Genomic DNA, 23,908 nt, shown 5'->3' on the forward strand with positions numbered 1-23,908 from the left:
GACTGCAATAAATCCATCTTCCCACATACCTCTTATGGTTCTTTGGATATAGGAATTTCATTCCCTCAGGTGCATGGATGCTGGCTTTCACAAAATCTCTGATTTCTTCACCTTTCAGCTCTTTAGTCTTCCATCCTGATTCAACATCAATCATGATCTTCATCCCTTTAGCTTTCTTTGCAGTCTCTTTGCATTGTGAGATTATTATCCTAACCACACAGAATCCAAACAATACCATCACTATCAGGCTCCAGGAAACTTCAATATATCTACCATCCATTGTGGAACCCAAGAAAAGAGTGCTCTAAACCAGCTATCATCAGCAATGTCCTCCACTTCATCCACCATTTGGACATGCAGCTTCGCCAGCATCTCTATGGCCTCTGTCAAGGTGCCATTCTCGTCATCATGAGAAGGTATAAATATGCAACATGATTCTTCAATTTTTGCACAAACACCTCCATCCATAGCTGTGATCATATCTAGGACATATTTTTTCTGAAGAGTCATCAGCCGTATGGCTCTAAACTGTTCTCTGCTAGCATTGAATCCCTTTATGGTAGTGTTGATTGTCTGCAAGAACATCCATCTGGTAATTTGCAACCATTTAGTATTTGCTCCAACCTGGATACTCAGTATAAAGATCAACGTAAATATCGATGAAGTCTGGCTGAACATTCTGTGTTCATATGGAATGGCAGCAAAAGCTTCTATTGATTTAGTTGAGAAATAGTTCTCTCTCTTCATTCTACTTATCAGTTCCACAGATCTCTTATTCCTTAGGTGAGCATCTGCTTGTTTAAAGCTGTCAATGTTCAAGTCACTTTTAGGATTCACCAATGCTGGAACATGAACATTTACTATGGAGCATCATCCTCCCCAGTCCTTGGGCAACGTCATATAAACTCTGGATCAACACGCCCAGTAGTGAACCATTATCACTGCTGTTCCAATGCTCATTCCTGGTACATCAAAGATTCAAGCACAGTTCTGGTTCTCTCCAACTTTTCTTGTGCATTATTTCTAAAGCACAGTTTTGCACTTTCCAAATGCACTATCTGCAAAGGTATTCCTTTATCTTCGACCCATGCCAGCCAGCAATTTAGCAAGTTTTGACCATAAGGGCATGCATCCATTGTGCACTATGTCAATGATTGGCTGATAGAAACCAATGACCACCCAGGCTCTGCAGATAACCACTCCTTATTCCCATCCATCTGGTGAAAGCTATGATCCCCAAATCTGCATCTATCCTCTGTTCTTCCATCTACACATTTCTTCTACAAATTTTCCTAGACTCTCCAGTCTTCTGTTTACTTCCCATCTGATTCCAGCACCTTTCACTCCAGGCTTTACATATCTGATCACGTGATTCTTAGTATGAGCTGTGGGATGCTGTGGGATGTTTTTACCCATGCATCCAAGCCCTACAATAAAACTGTGCAGTACTGGCATGGAAAACATCATGATGGCCAGAACTCCCCAGAGAGTGCACAGGGAAAACATGAAGAATAGGCTGCCACCCATTTTTTCCTATGTTGTGAGCACAAGGGGGCACTGCCTAAAACCACCATTGGGCTACACACACAGTAGCCTGAAACCATTGGGAAGGGCAATGTTGATTGCCAAAAGCAACCCAGAACTGTGGGGAATTCATTTTCTTAATCCCAAAAATGGTTGCATTACCAGTACTCACCACTATCAGAAAGCCAGCGTTTTAAAACCACCAGACATTTGTGTAAAACTGAACAAATGAAACAAAACCAGACCAAGGAAAGACTTGCTAAGAGGTGGATACAATGTAAAACTATATTCTGAAATGACTTGAAGGGAGTAATTATTTAATGTATAGGTAAAAATTGTCAGTTTGATTTGAATGTAGAAAACTGGGAACAAAAAGTGACATTTAGCTGAAACCTGGCTTAATGAAACTGGATTCTGACAACTACCCCCGACAGGAGAAACCTGTTCAGCCACTCTTCCCAGGCCTAGCTGCATCCTGCTGCCCCTTGCCAAAAGGAGTTGTCACCTCTCTGATTAGATTAGGGGTGGAGCACCTGGGAACTGGAAAGAACAGAACAATGCAACTTCCTTGACTCAGGCAAATGCTATATTGGGGGCGTCGTAAAATAGCTTCCTCTTGGGAGAAACTGGGGGGCAGCTGTGCCTCTGTGAACAAGCTGGCTTGGGGGAAGTGGATAAACCAGTTATTCCACCATGTGATGTGGGAAGCCACACCCCTTTTTGACCAGAGCATAATTTTAAAAAGATAGATAACTCATAGTGCAGACTTGTCAGAATTATATAAGTAATATCATTATTTTTGTGATTTTTCTGTGAACATTTTGAGAGGCGTTAGGACCCTGTGGTATATTCTGGGGGGTTGCTAGCGGAAAATAGGGTTTCACTCCAAATGTCTGCATGTTAAAAATCTGACACTTCATCAATTAATGTCCATACTCCTTGCGCACATGTGTGTAATTTTGGGTAAATGTCCGATATTGCAAAACCAGTTAAAAAGCGCTAAATGTTGTCATTTTTGAATGCAAGCCCCCAGGAAGATCAGAGGCGGACAAGCATGGACCATAAGGAATATATAATGTGCACATGTCATTTCAACAAATTGTATATCTGGGAAAGATGTATTTGAATCAAATATAGATTTGCGGGCAAACTGACCAGGGGAGTCTCCTCTGACCCATAAACAGACGTCATCATGATGACAATCCATTTCCTTCCCCCAATCATGGGAGAGGGGAGAATTGGGCCAATGACAAGTAGAGAGGGGCAGGCTTAGCTGGGCCCAGGCACACACCCATTTTCAAAACACATAAAAAGAGACTGCTGGGACAGGTAGAGACATTCAATTCCATTTGCTGCGGAGCATGCTGACCGACGACTTCACATCCAGAGATCCAAAGCTTTCCAACGAACCTAAAACCGACTTGCTGCTTATACTTTTGCCGTAATCGCGATTCACGCACTCGCAAATTTTGCGCGATTTGCTATTTGGCCTGATTTCTTTACCTGTAAAAAGATAGCAGCTTTTTGCTTTCCTGTGCTAAAAATTCGTTTGTCTCTTAATAACCATCCCTGAATCATTGCTAAAGTGAGCCTGAGCTCATCCCAAGTATCTCTCACTCACCCTGAACCTCCTAAAGGGAATTAAAAGCATTTCCAGCATATTTCTCACTTCACTGCCACCACATTCAAAGCACTTGGGCCTGTGTTTTAAAACTCATACCTGTTTTCTCTAAGCTTGCTGGGGGGGGAACTGAATTTCGTATTGTATTTGATTGCATTCCTGAGAACTGTGTGCTCCTCTTTCCATCTCCTTCCATTTCTTACATTGCATAGGGGAGGGGGTGAATTGCCAGAGAAAAAGTGATTATCTTATCTTTTGCTAAAATCATATCAAGTATTTCTGTACTGCATTTTATTCCTCATTGCTTTTCCCTTGAAATCATAAAAGTATTTTTGCTACTTTATCCATCCTATACTAACTCCTGATTGATTGGAAAGAAGTGTGATAGTGCCAGATTACCCATTGTTGATCAACATCATATGTCTAAGTGTACTATCAGATATTAATTTATTATAAAGTGTGATATATATATATATATTGTTTAAATTCTCAAATAAACCTTTTAATTTGCAAAACAAACCTACTTCTTGGCTCAGTGGGGTCAGGGGGATTCTAAGAGGGGGTGTCATACAAGGGTGGTCATCCAGAATACTGAACTAGACATAAAAATACATTAATAAGGGTTTTCCTCAGCATCCCAGACTAGGCATTGACTTGGCTGTAGTGTTGATTGAATATCGCTTACAGAGCTTGAAGTCTTATCTTTGTATCTTGGACATAATAATCTTCTTCTGGATCTGTCCACTCAGTTGCCAATTTGAGATGGGTTATTCAGGCCCTTGAACTGACCTCTTGTACAGCAGAGAGTGCTATGTGTGATAGACAATGTGCTGTCTGGATGTCTATTTCAATAGCTATGAAGATTTTAGACTTCCCCATGCTATAAGGCAGGAGTGCACATACAAATCATCCCTCCTTTGATGTCCTCCTTCCCACTTCTTTCATATGCTGATGCTAAATGTTATTCCCCAAGTGTGCTGTACTATCCAGGTGCTCATTTAACTCATGATCATCCTCCCTAGCACTTCTCTTAGGTCTCATTCTTTTCTTACACGTTTCTATAATCATTTCGTGAAGTATGTCAGCATAAGTCCTTCTTACTGGACCAACTACAGAGACATTTGTCAGTGGACTCAGTGTTTTACATGTACTACCTGTGTAGGAGAATGTTCCAGAAGCAGGTTGAGCTATCGCTGCTGCACTTGGTCTAATGGGCCCTTGTCCTGCCATTAATCTAGGTCTATGGCAGTGACCTGTTCTTTGATTTCTTGTAGCCAGATCTGCTCATTCTGTTCTGGCCACTCACCCCCGACAAACAGTTTGTGCATGTGGTGCTCCCTAGCAATATTAATTTCTACTGGGGTCGCAAATTTAGAAATATCAATTTCCTTATGGCTTATTTTAGCGTTGATTTACTTTTATCAACAGGCCCGATTTTTGGAGTATTTAATTTGAGAGTTGCTTGTACAGTGTAGCACAGTACACCAACCCAGCAAGATGTCTGTACCCTGCGGGCTAGTATGCTGTGTTAGACTGTCACGGGTGGAATCTTGAATCCAGAATCCTGGACGAGCCCCCAAAATCTGTTAAGGATTTCAATGAGGCACACAGCCAGGTCTCGCCTAGCATGTAGTGCGCAATGAAACCCTTATTTATTTGTGTCTCTAAGTTAAATATTCTGAATGATATACCACTCATATCACACCCATCTCAAAATACCCCCCAGATCACACTTAACCGGGAATCAGGCTAGTTCAAAAAGGTAAATATTTATTTATTTATTTTAATATTCAGATCACACATGAATTTTAATATATATATATATATATCAGTAAAAAAAACTTTGTTAAAGGGACGTTATGGTTAAGTTGCGCTACTAAAAACCTATGAAATTCAGTGAAAAAACTTTGTTAAAGGGACGTTATGTTTCAAAGTAAAACCGAAAAACCCCTGAAATTCGGCAGTTATGGTAAGATAAGCAACCATAACTCGCGCCGCCACCGTGCACTGCTAAGACTAACACCCAGGACATCAAAGATGACATCACAAATGTCATTGATGACATCACTGATAACATCACATGTGCATTTACTTTTCATGAAAACTCTGTAGAAGGGATTCTTATTGTAATATTGACAAAAAAGTGTCAAGGATCATTGGAATAAATATCATGAGCTAATTAGTGCATTAAGGAATGCGTTGATATACATAGCATTCTATAATGAAGTTCTATCCAGTATACTAAGCTATCCATGCAGAAATATAAGCAGTGTGTGCAGCATAAATGATGAAGGTGCAATATTCATAATCTTGCCATGTTGAATACTGAAATGATAACTGCTTTTTTTATTAGAGTTTTGCATAATGTGAAACATGTAATAGATAGCTAATAAAACCCAATTACTATGTTATTGCATTACTGCACACCAAACACAAACAGACAATAACACATACAAATAGAGCATATACAGGGAAAGTGAAGTAAACAAAAAAACAGCAGTATTACCCGACAATTTTCATAACGTAACTGATTATCTTCATGTACAGAAATGATTGCTCTGCTTCAAAGCTACTACTTCCCTATGTATAACTATCACATATTGTGACTAGACCCTAATGAAAGTAGTGTACGTGCAATGTGTACAAATATGAGCATATTCAGGGAAAGTACAGTAATAAAAAAACAACAGAACTTTAACACAGTGTTGATAACCGTACTAATCATCTTCATACACAGAAAGCATTGTTGTCTTCCAAGTCTGTGTTTTCTCCCTTGTATATGGTTCATATGCTTTGAGTGGACCCTAAGTGAATTACTGTAAGAAGATATTTGTAGTATAAGTCTACAAACATAGTACTTTGTATTATAGTATAGTGAATTTTTAGTTCCTGATTGTAACTGGCCTAGATATATCAGTAAAGGAAAAAAGAGGGAGCCAGACATGTGATGTCATCAGTGATGTCATCAATGACATTTGTGATGTCATCTTTGATGTCCTGGGTGTTAGTCTTAGCAGTGCACGGTGGCGGCGCGAGTTATGGTTGATTATCTGACCATAACTGCTGAATTTCAGGGGTTTTTCGGTTTTACTTTGAACCATAACGTCCCTTTAACAAAGTTTTTTCACTGAATTTCATAGGTTTTTAGTAGCGCAACTTAACCATAACGTCCCTTTAACAAAGTTTTTTTTACTGAATTTCATAGCTTTTTAGTAGCGCAACTTAACCATAATGTCCCTTTAACAAAGTTTTTTCACTGAATTTCATAGGTTTTTAGTAGCACAACTTAACCATAATATCTCTGACTTCATATACATGTAACATAGAACATACTAACCCCCTCGTAGTGATTTTCATGTCCGCGGACTACCGCCATGTCCGCGGACACGTCAAAAATCTGGGCGTGGTGAATGTAAATTTAAATATTGTGCCCCATTTCCACTTTGAAGTTGGCTCTGAAAAGAGCCGTTGTTTTTTTTTTTTTACAGATACTTGACATACACCTGTTATTTTGTATTTTTTTTCTTGTTTTTTTTTCTTACTTTACTCCTAAAATCTTTACATAACCTTCTCCAAAGCAACCCTTACATTCCAAAATAGAAAGGAATTTCCCGTAAAAGATAAAGAAATGCCATCTTCTTTCAAATTAACAGCATTACTGGCATCAATATTCTCATTGTTACAGAAGAACATACCAGCTCTAAGCATGAAGGCACACATGCCTCGGTTGATGACACACCTAGCAATGTTTTGCTAAGGACAAAAAACTGAACTATTGTCCCATATTGCCCTAGGTAGTAATCCAGAAAAAATTACTTTTGCATTTGGAAGGATCTTCATTACGGCTTGAACCAAGCGTTCCAAATCAGCCAACAAAGTAGGGGCACTGACGTTGCCCAAATGGAAAGCACCATAGTGCAAAACTACCACATGCAGCCTGTTCATCGTGGCCATATCCTCACAAACTTGTACAATTCCCTGTACATTGCAATCAGGCACAGTGCTCCACACCACCTCCACTCCTTTCACATCAAAGCTCTTTGCAACATGCCTGCATTCAGCGTACTGCTGTAAACCATGCACAAACATATCTCCGAGCACCCACACCCTGACTTTCTCCACTTCTGCCATCTTCACCACACACAGTCTCTTTCAAAACAAATCCACAACCTCGACATCTGATTGGCTGATCCATACAGTCTTCTTTCCATGTTGGATTTCCTGGAAAAACCCGGATGTAGCACGCCCTGTCCACGAACAACCGCGGTGTCCACAGACACATCGAAAATCTGAGCGTGGTGAATGTAAATTTAAATATTGTGCCCCATTTCCCCTTTGAAGTTGGCTCTGAAAAGAGCCGTTGTTTTTTTTTTTTTACAGATGCTTGATAGACACCTGTTATTTTGTATTTTTTTTCTTGGTTTTTTTTCGTACTTTACTCCTAAAATCTTTACATAACCTTCTCCAAAGCAACCCTTACATTCCAAAATAGAAAGGCATTTCCAGTAAAAGATAAAGAAATACCATCTTCTTTAAAATTAACAGCATTACTGGCATCAATATTCTCATTGTTACAGAAGAACATACCAGCTCTAAGCATGAAGGCACACATGCCTCGGTTGATGACACACCTAGCAATGTTTTGCTGAGGACAGAAAACTGAACTATTGTCCCATATTGCCCTAGGTAGTAATCCAGAAAAAATTACTTTCGCATTTGGAAGGATCTTCATTACGGCTTGAACCAAGCGTTCCAAATCAGCCAACAAAGTAGGGGCACTGACGTTGCCCAAATGGAAATCACCATAGTGCAAAACTACCACATGCGGACTGTTCATCGGGGCCATATCCTCACAAACTTGTACAATTCCCTGTACATTGCAATCAGGCACAGTGCTCCACACCACCTCCACTCCTTTCACATCAAAGTTCTTTGCAACATGCCTACATTCAGCGTACTGCTGTAAACCATGCACAAACATATCTCCGAGAACCAACACCCTGACTTTCTCCACTTCTGCCATCTTCACCACACACAGTCTCTTTCAAAACAAATCCACAACCTCGACATCTGATTGGCTGATCCGTACAGTCTTCTTTCCATGTTGGATTTCCTGGAAAAACCCGAATGTAGCACGCTCTGTCCATGAACAGCCGCGGTGTCCGCGGACGGCGTCCACTTTACTCTCTGTGCCATTCCCTCATTGCATACAGCTAAGCAATCACACAATACGAATAACGTCCTCAGAACACCCCCATTTTGTGAATTTTCGAACATTTCAGGACAATTATCATTTCTTTATTCAACATATTAACATTACAAATATTATACTTTCATCTAGTACTCTGCACACAATGCTATGTTTCTCCATTAGTAGCTCAGTATACTAGATAGAATCCCATAATACAATGCTATTTATATCAATTCATCCTTCAAAGCACTAATAACGGTATGATATTTATTACAATATCCTTGAAACTTTTTTTGCAACATTATAATAAATATGCCTAGTACACAAATTCCATGAAAAGTACGTACACATGTGATGTCATCAGTGATTTCATCAATGACATTTGCGATGTCATCTTTGATGTCCTGGGTGTTAGTTTTAGCAGTGCACGGTGGAGGCGCGAGTTATTTTTCATAGCTTACCATAACTTTCGATTTTATGGGGTCTTTCGGCTGTACTTAAAACCATAACGTCCTTTAAACAAACTTTTTTTAATATCACGCAAAAAATATACAAACATGGCGTGCAAAAACCAACTTCTCACAGATGGCTTTACACAGAATGTTGCAAAGTAAGAATTTATGCTCGTTCACAGTGAAGGTCAGCTGCTTCCATTTTTTTCTCGGGCCCCGGAGAGGCTCACGAAGCGGACTATAAGGTTGTATTGTGTTTTGACCTTGACAGACAGAGATTGTGATGAAAGACTTCTCTTGAAGGAGTGTTACTAAAACGTAAGAGAAGATAAGGATGAAATGTATGAAACGAATCCACTTTTATATATTATATCACTATGCGAAAGATCATTGGCACACGCGGAGTCGTATTTTGGGACTGCACCACTCGTAGACAATGGAAATTGCAATTGTACTGTAAGTAACCCTTTAGATTATTTTATACCAAATATAATTACAATAGCGTAGCATTAAAGACCGCTCAAGTTGAACTTGTTTGTTGAAAGTGGCATAATGTTTTCTACCGCGCACTATCACCACCGAATTGATCCCCTGTTGTTTAGAGGGCTCTGAAAAAGGCAGATGACACAGGGTGGGTTAATACAAATAATTTAACCGGTCTATAGGCGGTAAAGCGCTCTACTCGCTGTGCCACTTCACTGTAGCCTGTCAAATGGCACAGCGAGTACAACGCTCACTTTGACATCCGTGCACAGCTTGCTAACGCAAGTTCAAATCCTGCCAAGGACAAACTCAGCCTTTCATCCTTCCGTGGTCGATAAATGAGCACCACACACCGTGGTTAATAATAAGCACCGCTTAGACACCTCACGGTTCTTAGCGCTATATGAATGGGAAAATATTATTATTTTATTATTAACATACTCCGTTGCACTATCTTAGATAGCAAATAGTTTCACGCCCTAATAAATAAAATGATGATTTTTAATGAAGATCGGCTGGTGAGACTAATTTATGTTTTTTAAAACAGGTATGTGGCCCCATTTTGCCTATGTCACGATTTACAGACTCCAGCGGATGGGGTCTTCAACTGCCAGGTGCAGGTCCAAATATGCAACTTTATGACCCTCACCATTTTATGGGACAATCGCCAAGGACCAATAAGCCCTTACGCAGTACTAGTGGCTACAAACAACATACCAACCAATAGGGTGGTCTAATGGCTCATTTTTGCAGCAACCTTCCGATTATCAGAGCGACCATTTACTGCTTTTATCATAAACCAACAGCCTATCTACCGCAAAGGAACAACGCGTGGCTCCAGATAAACTTTTGCTGATCGACAGCAGAGACAATAGCAAATCGCTGAATATTCACTAAACATTTAATGTGAAATAAATGTACTTTACCAAATGTACAATCCTGCTGTTTACTTTTAAACCACAGTTTCATATTCCGAATTGTGGCGCACTGAGTTGTAAGCTGATCTAACACCCTCTGTACCGCAAAGGAACATCGCATGCCTCAACATGAACTTTTGTGGATCGACAACAAAGACAAATGCAAATTGCTGAATATTCTCTAAACATTTGCTGTCAAATAAATGTACTTTACAAAATGTACAATCTTGCTGTTTGCTTTTAAATCACTGTTTCATATTCCGAATTGTGGCGTGCTGCGTTGACATAATATGTGTTGTCTTCCGGGTTCTGTGTAAAGCCACTTAGGACTGGAGAGGACTGGGCGCTTTTGATGACGCACCCTGTAACATCACAGAGAGAGGCGGGGAATATGAATGCTTTGATAATATCAGGTTTAGGGGCGGGAGATATGATTTAGTGTCGCAAAAGCAAGTCAACCAGGTCAATAGCACCAGTCATATGATTATCACATAATGTTGGCGCACACCAGCCGGATTTATCGTTTCTTTAGTGGACAAAAAGTCAGTTGACGCCCATAGGAAATTGTACTATTAGCGGACAAAAGGAGTGGTCTTAAAACACTTTCACCCTGACAACGAACAATACAAACAACATTCTCAGAACACTCCCATTTTGTGTAATTGCAACCATTTCGAGACACCGCGAGTGTTCTTAGAACACATTCAACTAGACAGATTACAATACGGACAGCATCCTGAGGACACCCCCAGTTTGTGTATTTACGAGCAATTAAGTACACCGCGAGTGTTCATAGCTCATTTTTACCTTCCTTGCGAACAAAAATGACACATACTCCGTCCTCTAAACACCCCACCATTTAGTTTATTTACAAAATGTCAGAACAGCCGTGTTCTCCGCGGACAAATCGAACGCAACAAAAACGTCTAGCACATAAATAAAATACAACTTTGAACCTATCTCATACTCCCCCATCCTCCCCAAAGACTTCTACACACCAACACAATCTACTAAATACACATTTTGAACAAACTTTCACTGCGCTGTCCGCGGACGTCCACAAATGCAAGATGGCGGACGCGACAGAAAATCTGACGCGCATCACGCACCACGCCGCCCAATCAGCGAACACGTCGCATGTCCGTGGACATGACGCAAGCCGCTGGGCCAATCGGGGTGCTGTCCGCGGAGCGAACAGGGAAGTCCGTCCGCGAAGCGAACACAGATATCACTAATTTTTTTGCCTTACATTTTGGTCATTTTTTTAAAAACTACTGGACGGATTTACACCAAATTTGCAAAAGCACGCTTTCGGGACCAGGCCACCGCTCCTGCCGCAAATTTGGTGTAAATCCGTCCAGCGGTTCGGGATGTAGCCATGCGCAAAGTTTGTTCCCATTCAGTCTATGGGAAAAAAAAAGTTTTGGGACCCCCCTATAACTTTTCCCCCCCTGGACGAATCCTCACCATCAGAGTGGGCCATATACTTTTTTTGCAAAGTTTGGTGAGGATTCGTCCAGGCGGGAGCGAAGTTATAAGCCGGCCAAAAAGTGCTCTTCCTATGGAAACACCAACTTAACCATAACTACATGGCCGCTACCACGGCCATGTAATATATATATATATATATATATATATATATATATATATATATATAGCTGTGACAATACAATTAAAACAATAAGTAAAGCAATTGAATTCACTTATAATAATGCAGAATAGAACACACAGGAAAGATAACAGCTTTGGTTTGTGAACAGATAGCGTTTAGGTTATTATTTCCCCCTGCCAAGTTCTTACGGTACAAATGAGAAATCCTACACAGATGTGAGTAATCAGCAGGTATTCAAGAATGAAAGATACTGTCTAGAGTCTAAATGCAATCTTCCCTCTCCAAACAAGCCATTTTTGTAAAATTACACTTTTAAAATGACAGGTGAAAATGGCTTTGTGACACACTGCACAAGGGTGCAAAATGCTTAAATGGTGAAAAAATCTGCGGAAAGCAACACTAAACAGGTCCTAACACACATGAGCTACCATATAAACAACAGTACACACTTTAGATCAGGATGAGATTTGAAGAACACTTTGAATGGGAAAAAGACACGTGTAAACTGAAAACTGCACATTTGTGGCAAAGTTTCACTGCAATATTTGAGAAAAACGGGTCAAATGCACGGTTCTGATGCGGTTTTGGATTGTGCATGTAGCTAAGGGTGTTAGGTATCAGTGAGAGTTGACATTTTGTTTCTATCTATGAAATTGAAGAAGTTATAGAGGTTTTAGTGAGAGGCGTTTTTGCAAAATAGGCACGAAAATGAAAACAGAAATTCGGTTTTAAAAATGACAGATTGGTTTGATTACACAATTTTTATTACTATGAAAAAGAGAATGCCACACATGAATCTTCACAGTTACGTGGCCAGCATAACCCTTCATGTGGTGGATACTCGATTTCTTTCTGGGATCTACTTTAGTTACTCAAAATTACTAATGACTTAGGGTTTTGTAAAACAAATTAGGAAAATCAGCGCAAGAATGGTTTTGACAATACTAGAGTTCTGAGTTTAAAGATGGGATGGGTTAAGATAGGGGTAAGACAATGCAAATATACCATGGGTCACTGTTCTTCCTATTAATATTTAAAAGTCCCTTGTAATTAAAATTGGACCGTCACGGTTCTGGTCATGGATCGGGTCAGGTCTACCGGTAGCAGGGCACTTCTGGAGGGATCGGATCAGCGACGCATTTCTGGTCAATTTTGGACTGCACCTCAGGCTGGATTTTGGATGGGCCTTCTGGTCACTGGACACGGCAGATTACAGGATGCAAGTTTCAGCGGGCAAGCCTTAATGGTAGCAAGCCAAGCTGAATCAGAATTACTCTTTTAAGTTTTGGGATGGTTGAATTTGGGCCTAGCTAAAAAGAGTTCAGCAATGCTAAGGCCTGGATTCTGCAAATAAATCTGGAGTCAGCTGCAAGGTGAAGAGTTCTGGAAAAGATAAAGAAGTCATGAACAAGCTGCACAGAAAACTGTATTTGTTCTGGAAGCAGTGTGTCTATGTGCGTTGAAGTTCCTATATTTATACTGTCAAATGACATCACCAAGTTTATGGTGTGGGCAGAATTTCAAAAACACACCCCCATGGCTGTGAGTGGCCACAGGCACTTGCCTTGTTTTGATTGGCGGTCTGAACAGAGCTCTCATCTTTATGATGGAATTTCGGAACTCGCACATTGATTTTGACCAAAACTTAACTTTTGCACCAATGTAGATTTCTAAAATGATGTTCCCTAATACAATCGGACATATACATTTCATATTTGATGGGCTATATTCACCTTCAATCCCCATCTCTGTGCGAGCTGTCTTTCTCATTCTATAGAATTTTGTCAATTTTAATCATATCAGTTTGGATTAATTTCTAATTCGGTACATCTCTGGGCGCTTATTAGGGGATCATGTACATACAATTTTAGGCTTGCAACATTAATAGTTCTGCTACAATTCGTTTTTTTCCCGTAACTTTTGTTCCTTAAGTGGTACAGGTTTCATCAATGTCTTCAAAGCAAAAGCCTAAAATTAGGTTAACATCTACCAATTTTCAGACTTATCCTTCTTCCGGTTGCACAGTTAAACATTTTCAAACTTAACCACAAATAAGGATTTAAACATCAATAGTTCTCCTTTGTAACGTCCCCTTCCCAGGCAGCAGCTGTCACAGTCGTTTGATCAGGGAGGTGGGTCCTCTTCCTGGAAAGGGAATCTTCCCTGTAGAGATCAGTCAGGCAGCTTGCCATTGTTCTTGGCTCAGCCTCAGACGAATGTCTAATGAGGTCTCATTGTGCTCCTTGTTGTCAATATATGGGAACCAATAAGACTTCCTGTATATAGCTGGTCCGACAGCACAGCGAGTAGAGCGCTTGCTTTGACATCTGTGCAGAGTCTGCTGACACAGGTTCGAATCCCGGCAGGGCCAAACAGCCTTTCATCCTTCCAAGGTTGATAAATGAGTACCACACACTGTGGGTAATAATAAGCAGCGCTCAGATACCTGAGGGATCATAGCACTATATAAATGCTAAATTATTATTATTATTAAGGGAGTGTGAAACTGAAATGTCAAACTTTCCCAGGCTGGTCACTGCCCAATCAGAATTAAGTAGTTGCTTAACTCCAATACTGGGTTGCTTTTAAAATTCAAAATAAAATATGTTCTTTAACACATATAAAAATAAGCACGGTTTATAAGGGATTTGGGCATTTAAAAGAATTAAGCCCTTCACAAACATGCTTTAAATAGGAACATTTTTCAATTTCTTTAGGAAAAAGAAACACTTTTAAACTGGGTTTGACAGCTCATTTTCTTATGCAGCTGTCAGTCAGATTCCTCTGACTGCCTGGAGAATCTATGATTTCAGCACACTTTTTCTTTCAATAATTCACTTGGAAAATGACTGAATTTAGCTCCAAAACAGCACTTTGAAGGTTGCCATAGATTAGGAAGCTGTATTTAAGGGCATTTTCAGATTTTAACCCACTTCTGTGGCCTTGATTCATGTGACAGGTAACAGCATCCACTGGCATTCTCCTGCAGGGAGTTATTGTTTTGGCATCAACATTGCCTGTGTGTGGCAAGGTGGTTCAGCCTTTTTGCGATTTATGAACCATGCGCAGTTTTGCAGATTTGGCGTGCACAGGGTTTAGCACATCCAACTTTGGCAGTTTTCTTTTCCCCATTGGCAAAGGGGTGTAGTAGGGTGCATTGGCATGTGTTGAAATATCCCATGTTTCAATGCTAGGATCATTTTTCGAGGAACCTTGTGTTTAATTGCTCTTACCCAATAAGTAATACTTCCCCAATGACAATCACTGTGCACCATCGTCTTTATTCATAATCAGTTCCATCAATCAAGGCCATCTCTCCCTGCACTATGGCTGCTTGTAATACTAAGGGAAAAATGCCTCCTCCATCTTCATCCATAGGTATCTTTGGCCTGAATAAAAACTCATCAGGTATCCTCACAGTTTTACCCACTAAACCTGATAGCCATGTTAACAAAATGCATACCCCAAAATGAAAAACCTCTGGTTCAAGCGGTACTCCTCACATGGCCATTTGTCCAGTGATTGCCATAATAATTTCATTCATGTTTAAATAATGCAATAATTTTGTCATTAAATCTCAACCTAATATATTAACAGGTGTCTGTTTTGAATACAATAATGGTACAGACATGTCCCATTCTCCTAGAGCGACTGGCAGTTTTTCTGTAAAAAGAAATCTCTTTGTAGCTCCTAGCTCCTGTGAAACCTTGAGCATGCATGGCATTTCCAGATCATGGTAAATTTTCCCTCTCGCATACATGAGCGTGTTGCCCCCGTGCCTACTAATAAAGAAAATGATTTGCCTGCTATATTGACGTCAACCTTTGGTTCTTCTTGAGGATTAGGCATCACTGATAGTATTGAACACATCAAGTCTCCCAGTGAGCTGTTTTATTGTGGGTATGTGCTTATTACCGTACCTGTGAAAGGATTTCTGCCTTCGGCAGTGACACCCCCTATCCTAGGAGTAATTAATTGTCCTGTGCTTGTGCCCTGCTGTATCTGCATGGGTGAATAATGTGACTGCCCTTGCGACTGATTCATTGCTGTCTGCTGTGTTTGTAAACCTTGCTGTATTCTCGGCGTCTGTGTTTGCTGCACCGTCTCATTTTGGGCAATCCCCTCTCCATTCTGTTGAATGTATGCAGGCGAGTATGTAGTCTGCCCTCTTGAGAATAGCCCATTTTGCACAAACCTGTGGCTTCTACATATGCATTCGAGGTGTCCTGACATATCGCATGTCCAACATACAGGAGGTCTCCTAATTTGCCCTTCCTGCATGTCTTGACTATCATTCTGCATGTTTTGAAACCCACCCTTGTTATTCTGGAAATGTCCCTGATTATTGTGGTAGCCTCTACCTTGGGAGCCTCCACTTCCTCATGGCATAAATCCATTATTACCTTGATCGAACTGCTTTTGGTAATTCACCTGTGGCATGCCTGCCGTTTGCTGTGAACTCGATCCTTCTCAGCTAGTCAACATTGCCCCTTCTATGTCTTATTTTGACATTTTTTTCTGCACTAATTTCTCTTCTTAACCTTTCCTAGCATCAATGGTCAGCTGCATTTCTGTGCAATGCTTTGATTCCATGCCCACCACCTTTTTGAGCTGCTTCTGTACTGGTTCTGGCAGCCCTTGGCATAATATAGGATATAATTCCGGTATAGATTTCCCCCAAGGCTCACGAGTTCCACTGCTCTTGGAAATTTTGAATGTACAGAAGAGGATAATCCCCTTCCTACATCTTTTTCGTTATTATAGCTCCCTTATCTGACGTGTCCGGATACAGCACTCTGAGCGCTTTCCAGACTGCCGCTCTACAGTTATTAAATGGTGCTGCATCATGAGCTGTGTTCTGCATAGTGACTGTCGAGTATCCTGTTCGCAACATCATCCGCTCTCCCCTAGGATAGCAGCTAGAAGACCTTTAATGTCTCCTATAGCTATTTTTTCTAACTCATGTATCCATTTCCCAGAGCCAGAAGTTAAACTTGGGAGTTTATACCTTAAATTATCTTTATCCATCTGTGGCCATGGTATATATTGTGGTCTGGCTACTCCTTTGTCTAACAAAGGAAACTGCAATATCCTAAACTCACACTCATCCCCCATTGTCTGTCTGTCCATAGCAAGGACAATGGTTCTTCACCGCCTTCTTCATGGCAGCGATCTTAACCTGCTCACATAAGGTGGCAAGTCCCCCCTCTCACTATGGGATTGCACTTTAGGTCGATCTAGTCACGCCAGGGATTCTGACGCCCTCAATTTGGGTAGATCTAGTTCTGACCTCCTCACTCCTGTGTCCCCTGGAGAACATCCCTTGGGACCACATGCGTTACCTCCCTCCTCTACACGGAAGGTTTATCTGTCTTCGTCTGACATATCCTGTGGCCATCGTGTGTGGCTTCCTTCCTCTTCTTCTCTATTCAGAGTTAGTCTGTCTAAAGACAACGCTTTAGGCTCAAAACTACACAAGCCTCCCTCATTGTTGTAATAATGTGTACACTTGAGTCAATCATTTTTACCCTTTCCTATAGATTCCTGCTTAGTCCTCATATCATGATAGACGTTATCGATTGCGTCCCCAATGCTTGTCCTTCCATGCTACTACTGGATTAGGATCCATTCATTATTTTTCTACGTGCTCAATGTCAGGTGCTCTCTGTCTTCTCTTTTGTTCTATCTCATCATCAAGCTCTCTTCGCTTCCTTGCTTCTTCTCTCACCCTTCTTCCTTTCTTTTCATATCTGTTCTCTCATTTGCCCTTCGTATTTCTTAGTCTCTAAGTCTTTGTATCATTGTTTCCCTTAATTTTTGTTCTTCCTGTTCCTCTCTCTTTCTTTCTAGCCTTTCTCGTTCTTCGATTGCCCTCTATCTGTTGTCATATTTCCTCTGTTCTTCTGCCCTTTCCTGCTTTTTCAGTTGTTCATCTTAATACAACTGTTCTCATCTTTGTCTATGCTTTCTTCTTGCCTCATTTTCTTTCATGCGTTCCTTCCTGTTCCTATCTTTTTTGTCCTTTTTGTCTTGATCTTGCTTTTGCCTAACTTCCTCAATGCTCTTACCATCAAGTTTCAGCAAAATCTGGCAAAGCATACATTTGTTCTGTATGAGCGCTACCTCATCAGCCTTATCTTCTTTCCCTTCCACCTCTTTATTTCCCTTCCTAGCTCTAAGGATGCACTTGGTTGGTCACTTCTCTCCTTATCCATTCTCTCTTTGTCCCTTGGGACTTTAGAGATCTCATCTCTTTCAGGAATTTTCTCTGCAACCTCATCGCTGCTATGCACACGTGACTCTTACGCCGGATTGCTGAACCCTGCTGCTGCCTTGCGTTCTCTTATTGGGTACACTCCATCATCTTTTAAACTATCGAATTTACGTTAGGCACACTTGGGGAGCAGAAGGCTCCTCACCCCCCTCTTTGCATATGTTAAGTATCCAGTCTTCAGGAGTTGGATCTTCTCTTTCCTCCTGGTACATTTTCCAGAGCTCTAAGCTCACTAGCCTTTTGCTTAATTTTTTTCCCGTGTATGCTGCCTGGAAATATGTCATAATGTGTTGCAAAACTGCCTTTGAACGTGATCCCATTGTGGCCATGGCATAAACATCGTGTCTGCCATGGCCTTAACCCATTCTATACTGTACTGTTTAAGCTAAGGTGTGTGTTTCAGCAGCTGCTTGCATAGATGTATAAGTGGAGTAACATCCTCCATTTTGACTCTTCACACTTGACTGTCAATAGTCACCTTTACACTTTGCACTTTTTCAAATATACATTTTCAGAAAAATAATACAATATGAGCGTACACCAATCATCACAGATTCAAACCCTTTGTATCACTTTTACTCCAATTTATGTATTCACTAAACACCATCAATTCAATTTCAACAAAAAATAATTAAATCTTAAATCTCGTGTTTTCCTTTTCACGTCTCTTAATTCGTCTCATATTTCTTAATTACATAAATATCTATACCATACATAAAACACACAAACAAACTGACAGACCTGACCGGCCACATATATCTCAGTCTGCGATCCTCAACACGTATCCCTGCCCCTAAAAAATACCCGAATTGGGATGTGAATCGGTCTCTTTAGACATGTCTTTAAACAAGTCTGTGGCCTACATCATCCACTAACGGGTCTCTAGATATGACTCTTTATGTTACATGCTATGACACAGGACACTGGGCTTACTCTACAGTGATGTTCCTCATATCACATCTTCTTAATTGCTTGGCTCCTCTCCTCAAGTCAATTACTTAATAACTAGTCTCGAACCTCCCTCTGTTACTTGTTTCCCCTTATCACTTTCTCTACTCACTGCCCATTCACAATTTTGCCCCCTCACTCAGTTTTACTCACCATTCGCTTTTTCAACTTCCCACTCTCAGAACGATGCCTCTTTATCAGTCGCTTCAACCTTCTGTCCATTCAGCTTCCTGTAGAAGTCAGGAGGTGATTTTGTACAAACCAAGGGACCCATCTCACCTATGCTTGCAAGCCTTAGTTTAAAAAACAATTTCCACTATCTACAGGGAGCTTCACGCCCTTTTCAGACGAATGGCAGAGGACATTCGATATTGCCGGGACCCCAAAGCTTACTTAGGTCGATGGCTCTTTAACCACGTGAACCAGGACAGCCAACCCAGCCCTTTAAGAAAAGGTAGCAATACTCTGAGGAGATGAATGGGGATGCAGAAGTTACTCAAACATCAATAATTAGAACAACTCATGAAGTTGGCTATTTGACTGTTTTATTATCAATTATCTAAAACAGGGATTACAACAGACATCAACGGACACCTCATAGCATGGTCTCTCAATGCTTTTAACAAAAGACATCATCATTATAGTAAAAACTCATTGTTGATGACGTCAACCTACGTACTTACTAACATCATCCTACGTGGTAAACTATAAAAACCTAGTGGCAAATGTGATAGGCTTAGAGAGAACATCTAGGTATGCGTTCCATACTAGTCTAGAAAGTGATAGGTTCTTCAACATCAGGTGGGACTACTAAGCCCATCCTTCAAACAAGTCACTATGAACATCACTAAATACGCGATGTCCTATTGGTTATACAAACTATAGGGCTCTTAATTACGCGGCCCCCTACAATTGGTTGGCACTCTTACATCCAGCAGTACTTTTCCACCCATTTTAGCAGCACGCAGGCTGGACTTCCAGGTGCTGGTGAGCTGGTCATAACCATAGCTTCCCACCAATTAGCAAATCATTTATCATCACCTCAGTAGTCTGCACGTCAATTAAGGCTTTGAACTTCGTCCTTGGAAATGTTCTTTGCTATGGAGAATACAGGGGAGTAGAGGCACGCTCTGCCTCTGTGTAGATGTGGTTCGTCATGTTTATCCAAGTTCATCCCTTCACATGACTGAAGACCACACATTTTAGCTCTGGTGCATTTAAAATACTACTATCTAATGAAACTCTGACGTCTTCCTTGTTTTCGTCCATGACGCCTGAACAGGAGTTTCATTCTTTCACACAATTGTAACTAATGTCTGCTCATCCCAGTCGGATAAGACCTTAGCTTCTTGGGGTTAATCCAGCCTCACCATTCTAAGATTCACTTCTGTAATTTCGTTGCTTTTCAACTGCGGCACACTGGAAAAGGCCTTCCTTCTCTGGTCCAGCTCTGCTATAACACGTTGTGGGAACATTCATTCATACTTTAAGTGTATACGTTGGTGCATGCAACAATCTATTAACTACATAGCTAGCCTCAGGAATACTTCATCTGCTTGCGTTTCCTTGCATCTGTACACGTATAAAATTACTTGATATCTTCATTGTTTCTGTAGCATAAGTTTCTTCATCCGAGCCCGAGATGTCACTTTTCTTTGATACTTTCTTGATGCCTTATAGAATATCATCACTCTCTCATCTTGTTTGTTTGTTTGTTTACTTATTTGTTAATGCGCGCCAAACCCATGGGTAGCCGGGCGCAAGAGTTACATGAAGACTTAAGCTTGTTACAGTATTTTGCATGAATATATGCAACACAGCGGCAAGAAGAACAAATATATGTGAGACTATATACAAGCATATACATAAGAAACAAAGCAGCAAAAAGCAAATATATACAGGAGTATGTGCAGACATATACCCCGCACAGGGCATGTCTTGGGGTGTCCGGTCAAAGGGTAGGTTGTGGCTAGGTCGGAGGCAGGTGTAAGCTATGTGTCATTGGCGCGCAGCCAATTGATTATCTTATGCCTGAATTTCGGGTACGGTTGTTCTGTTCTGAGGTCAAGGGGTAATTTGTCCCAGCAGTGAGCAGCTTTGACAGGAAAGCTAGTTCCTGCCGCGGTGGAGCGTTTAAACCTTGGAATTTCTAGTTTGGAGGTGTTGGCAGATCTTGTGGGTCGCGTGGGGATTTTCCTGTTTATTTTTTCCATAAGATACGGAGGGGCTAGGTTGTTAAGACACGTAGATGTGAGGGAAGCTGTTTTAAGTAGGATTCTATCCATTATTCTTAACCAGTTAACCTCTTTCCTGAAGTTAGTGATGTGCCCTCTGTACGGGATATTTAGTGCTGCTCTTAGGGCATTGTTCTGTAGTCTTTGAAGTTTATCAGTGATATATTTATTGGTTCCAGAAAACAGGGCGTTACAGTAATCTAGCCTTAACATGATAAGGGCGTTGGCTAATGTAATGCAGCTAGTACTAGAGAGGTAAGGTCTAGCTGTGCAGATGAGTTTGCAGGTGTAAGCGGTGGAGGAGTCGAGGGAGTTGACCTGCTTCTTGAGAGTAAGGGAGGAGTACAGATAGAATCCCAGGGTTTTAACCACAGGCATCACCTTGATAGGGTTGTTATCAATGCTGACGGATGTGTAGTTTGGGCAAAGTTTTTGGATGTTGGCTTTAGAGCCGAGGATTAGTAGTTCTGTTTTATCGTCATTCAGGCAGAGGCCATGTGTGGCCATCCATGCCTGAATGAGAGTGTATATCTTGTTCACCAAAGCTGAGTCCGTCTCGTAGTCGCCTGAAAGGGGTATGAGGATCTGGGTGTCATCTGCGTAATTCGTGTAGATGACACCTGATCTGTCCAACTTGTCAAACAAAGGCTTGGTGAAGATATTATACATGGTGGGGGAGACACAGGATCCTTGTGTGACACTGCAGGTTATTTTGATTGGGTCAGCTGAGTTGGTGGTGGAGAAGACTCGCATAGTGCAATTTGCTAAGAAGGATTGGACCCAGGCTATAGCATCTCCGGTGAAGTTGGTGGCAGATTCGAGGTGGTTGCATAAGACTGCATGGTCCACCAAGTCAAACGCGGCTGACAAGTCCAGTAGGAGAAGCAAGGCTGTTTTCCCGTTATCCTTAAATTCCTCAATTTGTTTCTTAAGGTCTAGCAGAGCTGTTTCCGTGCCATGGAGTGGGCGGAAGCCAGATTGCCGAGAACCAAGCAGGTGGTTGGCCTCCAGGTAGTCCTGGATTTGTATGTAGGCAGCTCTGTCTAGGATTTTTAGTAGAAAGGGCACTGTGGTGATTGGTCAGTAGTTGGTGGGGATGGTAGGGTCCAGAATTTGTTTTTTTCAATAATGGGAGGACCCATGATTCTTTGAGGTTGGTGGGTACCGTGTTAGATTTAAAGGAAGAGTTTATGAGCTTGGAAATGAAGGGAGCTAGATCCCTAGCTGCGTCCTTTATTGATTGTGCTGGGCAGGAATCGCCCTTACAGTTTGAGGGTTTGAGGGAGAGTATTATTTTTTCTGTGTCAATTGTGGAGATAGATTTGAATCTAAATAGCGCAGTGGTCTTATTCTCCTGGGATTAGGTTGTTTGTTGGTCCAGAGGTGGGAGTGTGGCCTTTTTTTTTAGCAGTTTTGCATTGAAGCAAGGAGATTTTGTTGGCAAGGGCGTTTTGTATGTTTGTGCACCAAACTTTGTTTTTAGGGGCTTTGTCTATTGGTTGCATAGGGGATTCCAGCTCATGGAGAATAGTGAAGAGCTCTTTAGTATTGGAGTTGGCTTTTGCGATCATGTCATTAAAGGTGTTCTTCTTGGTTTTGATCATTTCTTTTTTGTAGGATTTGGCAAATTCTGTAACTTTATTTTTGTTGTAATCAGTGAGAGAGTGGCGCCAAATGGACTGGAGCTTTCTTTTTTGTAATCTTAGGGACTTGAGGTGCGGCGTGAACCAGGCGTTTAAATGGGCTTCCTGTTTGGCTTTGCATAGTTTGGCTGGAGCAGCTGTGTCTAGTGCTTTGGTCATAGCATCATTGAAAGTGTTTACCAAGGTGTCCGGGTTGTTACTTTCCAATCCAGATATGACTGGAAGGAGGAGAGGGATAATGTTTTCCGCAGTCATGTCCTTCTTTCTTCTGGTTAGATGGGGGGAACCATGTTGTTAGTTTTTGGGCTAAGGAGATCCAAGGTGGCGGAGAAGGTTATTAGATAGGTATCCGTCCATGTTTGTGGAACAATATCGGTGATACTGATGTTGCAGTTCAGTTCCGATACCCAATTGAGGGTCCTTCCTTTGATGTGGGTGGGGGTGAGGATTTTTTGATCAAGGCCGTCGTCCTTGAGCAGGGCTGCAACTGACTCTGCATGTTTATCGTTAGTTTCATTAAAGCCGAGGTTAAAGTCTCCCAGAAGTAGGGTTTGGGAGTGGTCTTTGGTTTTGTTGGCTATAAGGCTGGTTAGATCATCTTCAAAGGTGCCCTGGGGGTCTATATATTAAGTGGATTGAGAGTGTGCGGTTGTTGGAGAGAGGCATTTTAGCTGTGAGTACTTCACAGGATGAGTAAGAGACTGATGTGGCAAGTCTGATGGGATAGGTAGATTTGCAGATCCGCTGCCTCTGGCATTAGGCCTGTCGGCTCTGAGAATTTGGTATTTATCGGGCACTGCTAGCATTAGTGTTGGTCCTGCAGCCTCATGGAGCCAGGTCTCAGTTATGGCCAGTAGGTCCAAATTGTCATTATTTAGGATATCCGCTATCTCTGCATCTCTTCCAAGTACATTAGTCTGGCTTCATGTGACATCACCAATTTACTCTTTCATTTGTAGGTCCTGCTTCTTCTGGGACTTCATTCAAATGACCATTATTCTGTTTTATA

The sequence above is a fragment of the Ambystoma mexicanum genome, chromosome 6p, assembly GCF_040938575.1.
Source record: "Ambystoma mexicanum isolate Mex_15411 chromosome 6p, UKY_AmexF1_1, whole genome shotgun sequence".
In the NCBI taxonomy this organism is placed as follows: domain Eukaryota; kingdom Metazoa; phylum Chordata; class Amphibia; order Caudata; family Ambystomatidae; genus Ambystoma; species Ambystoma mexicanum.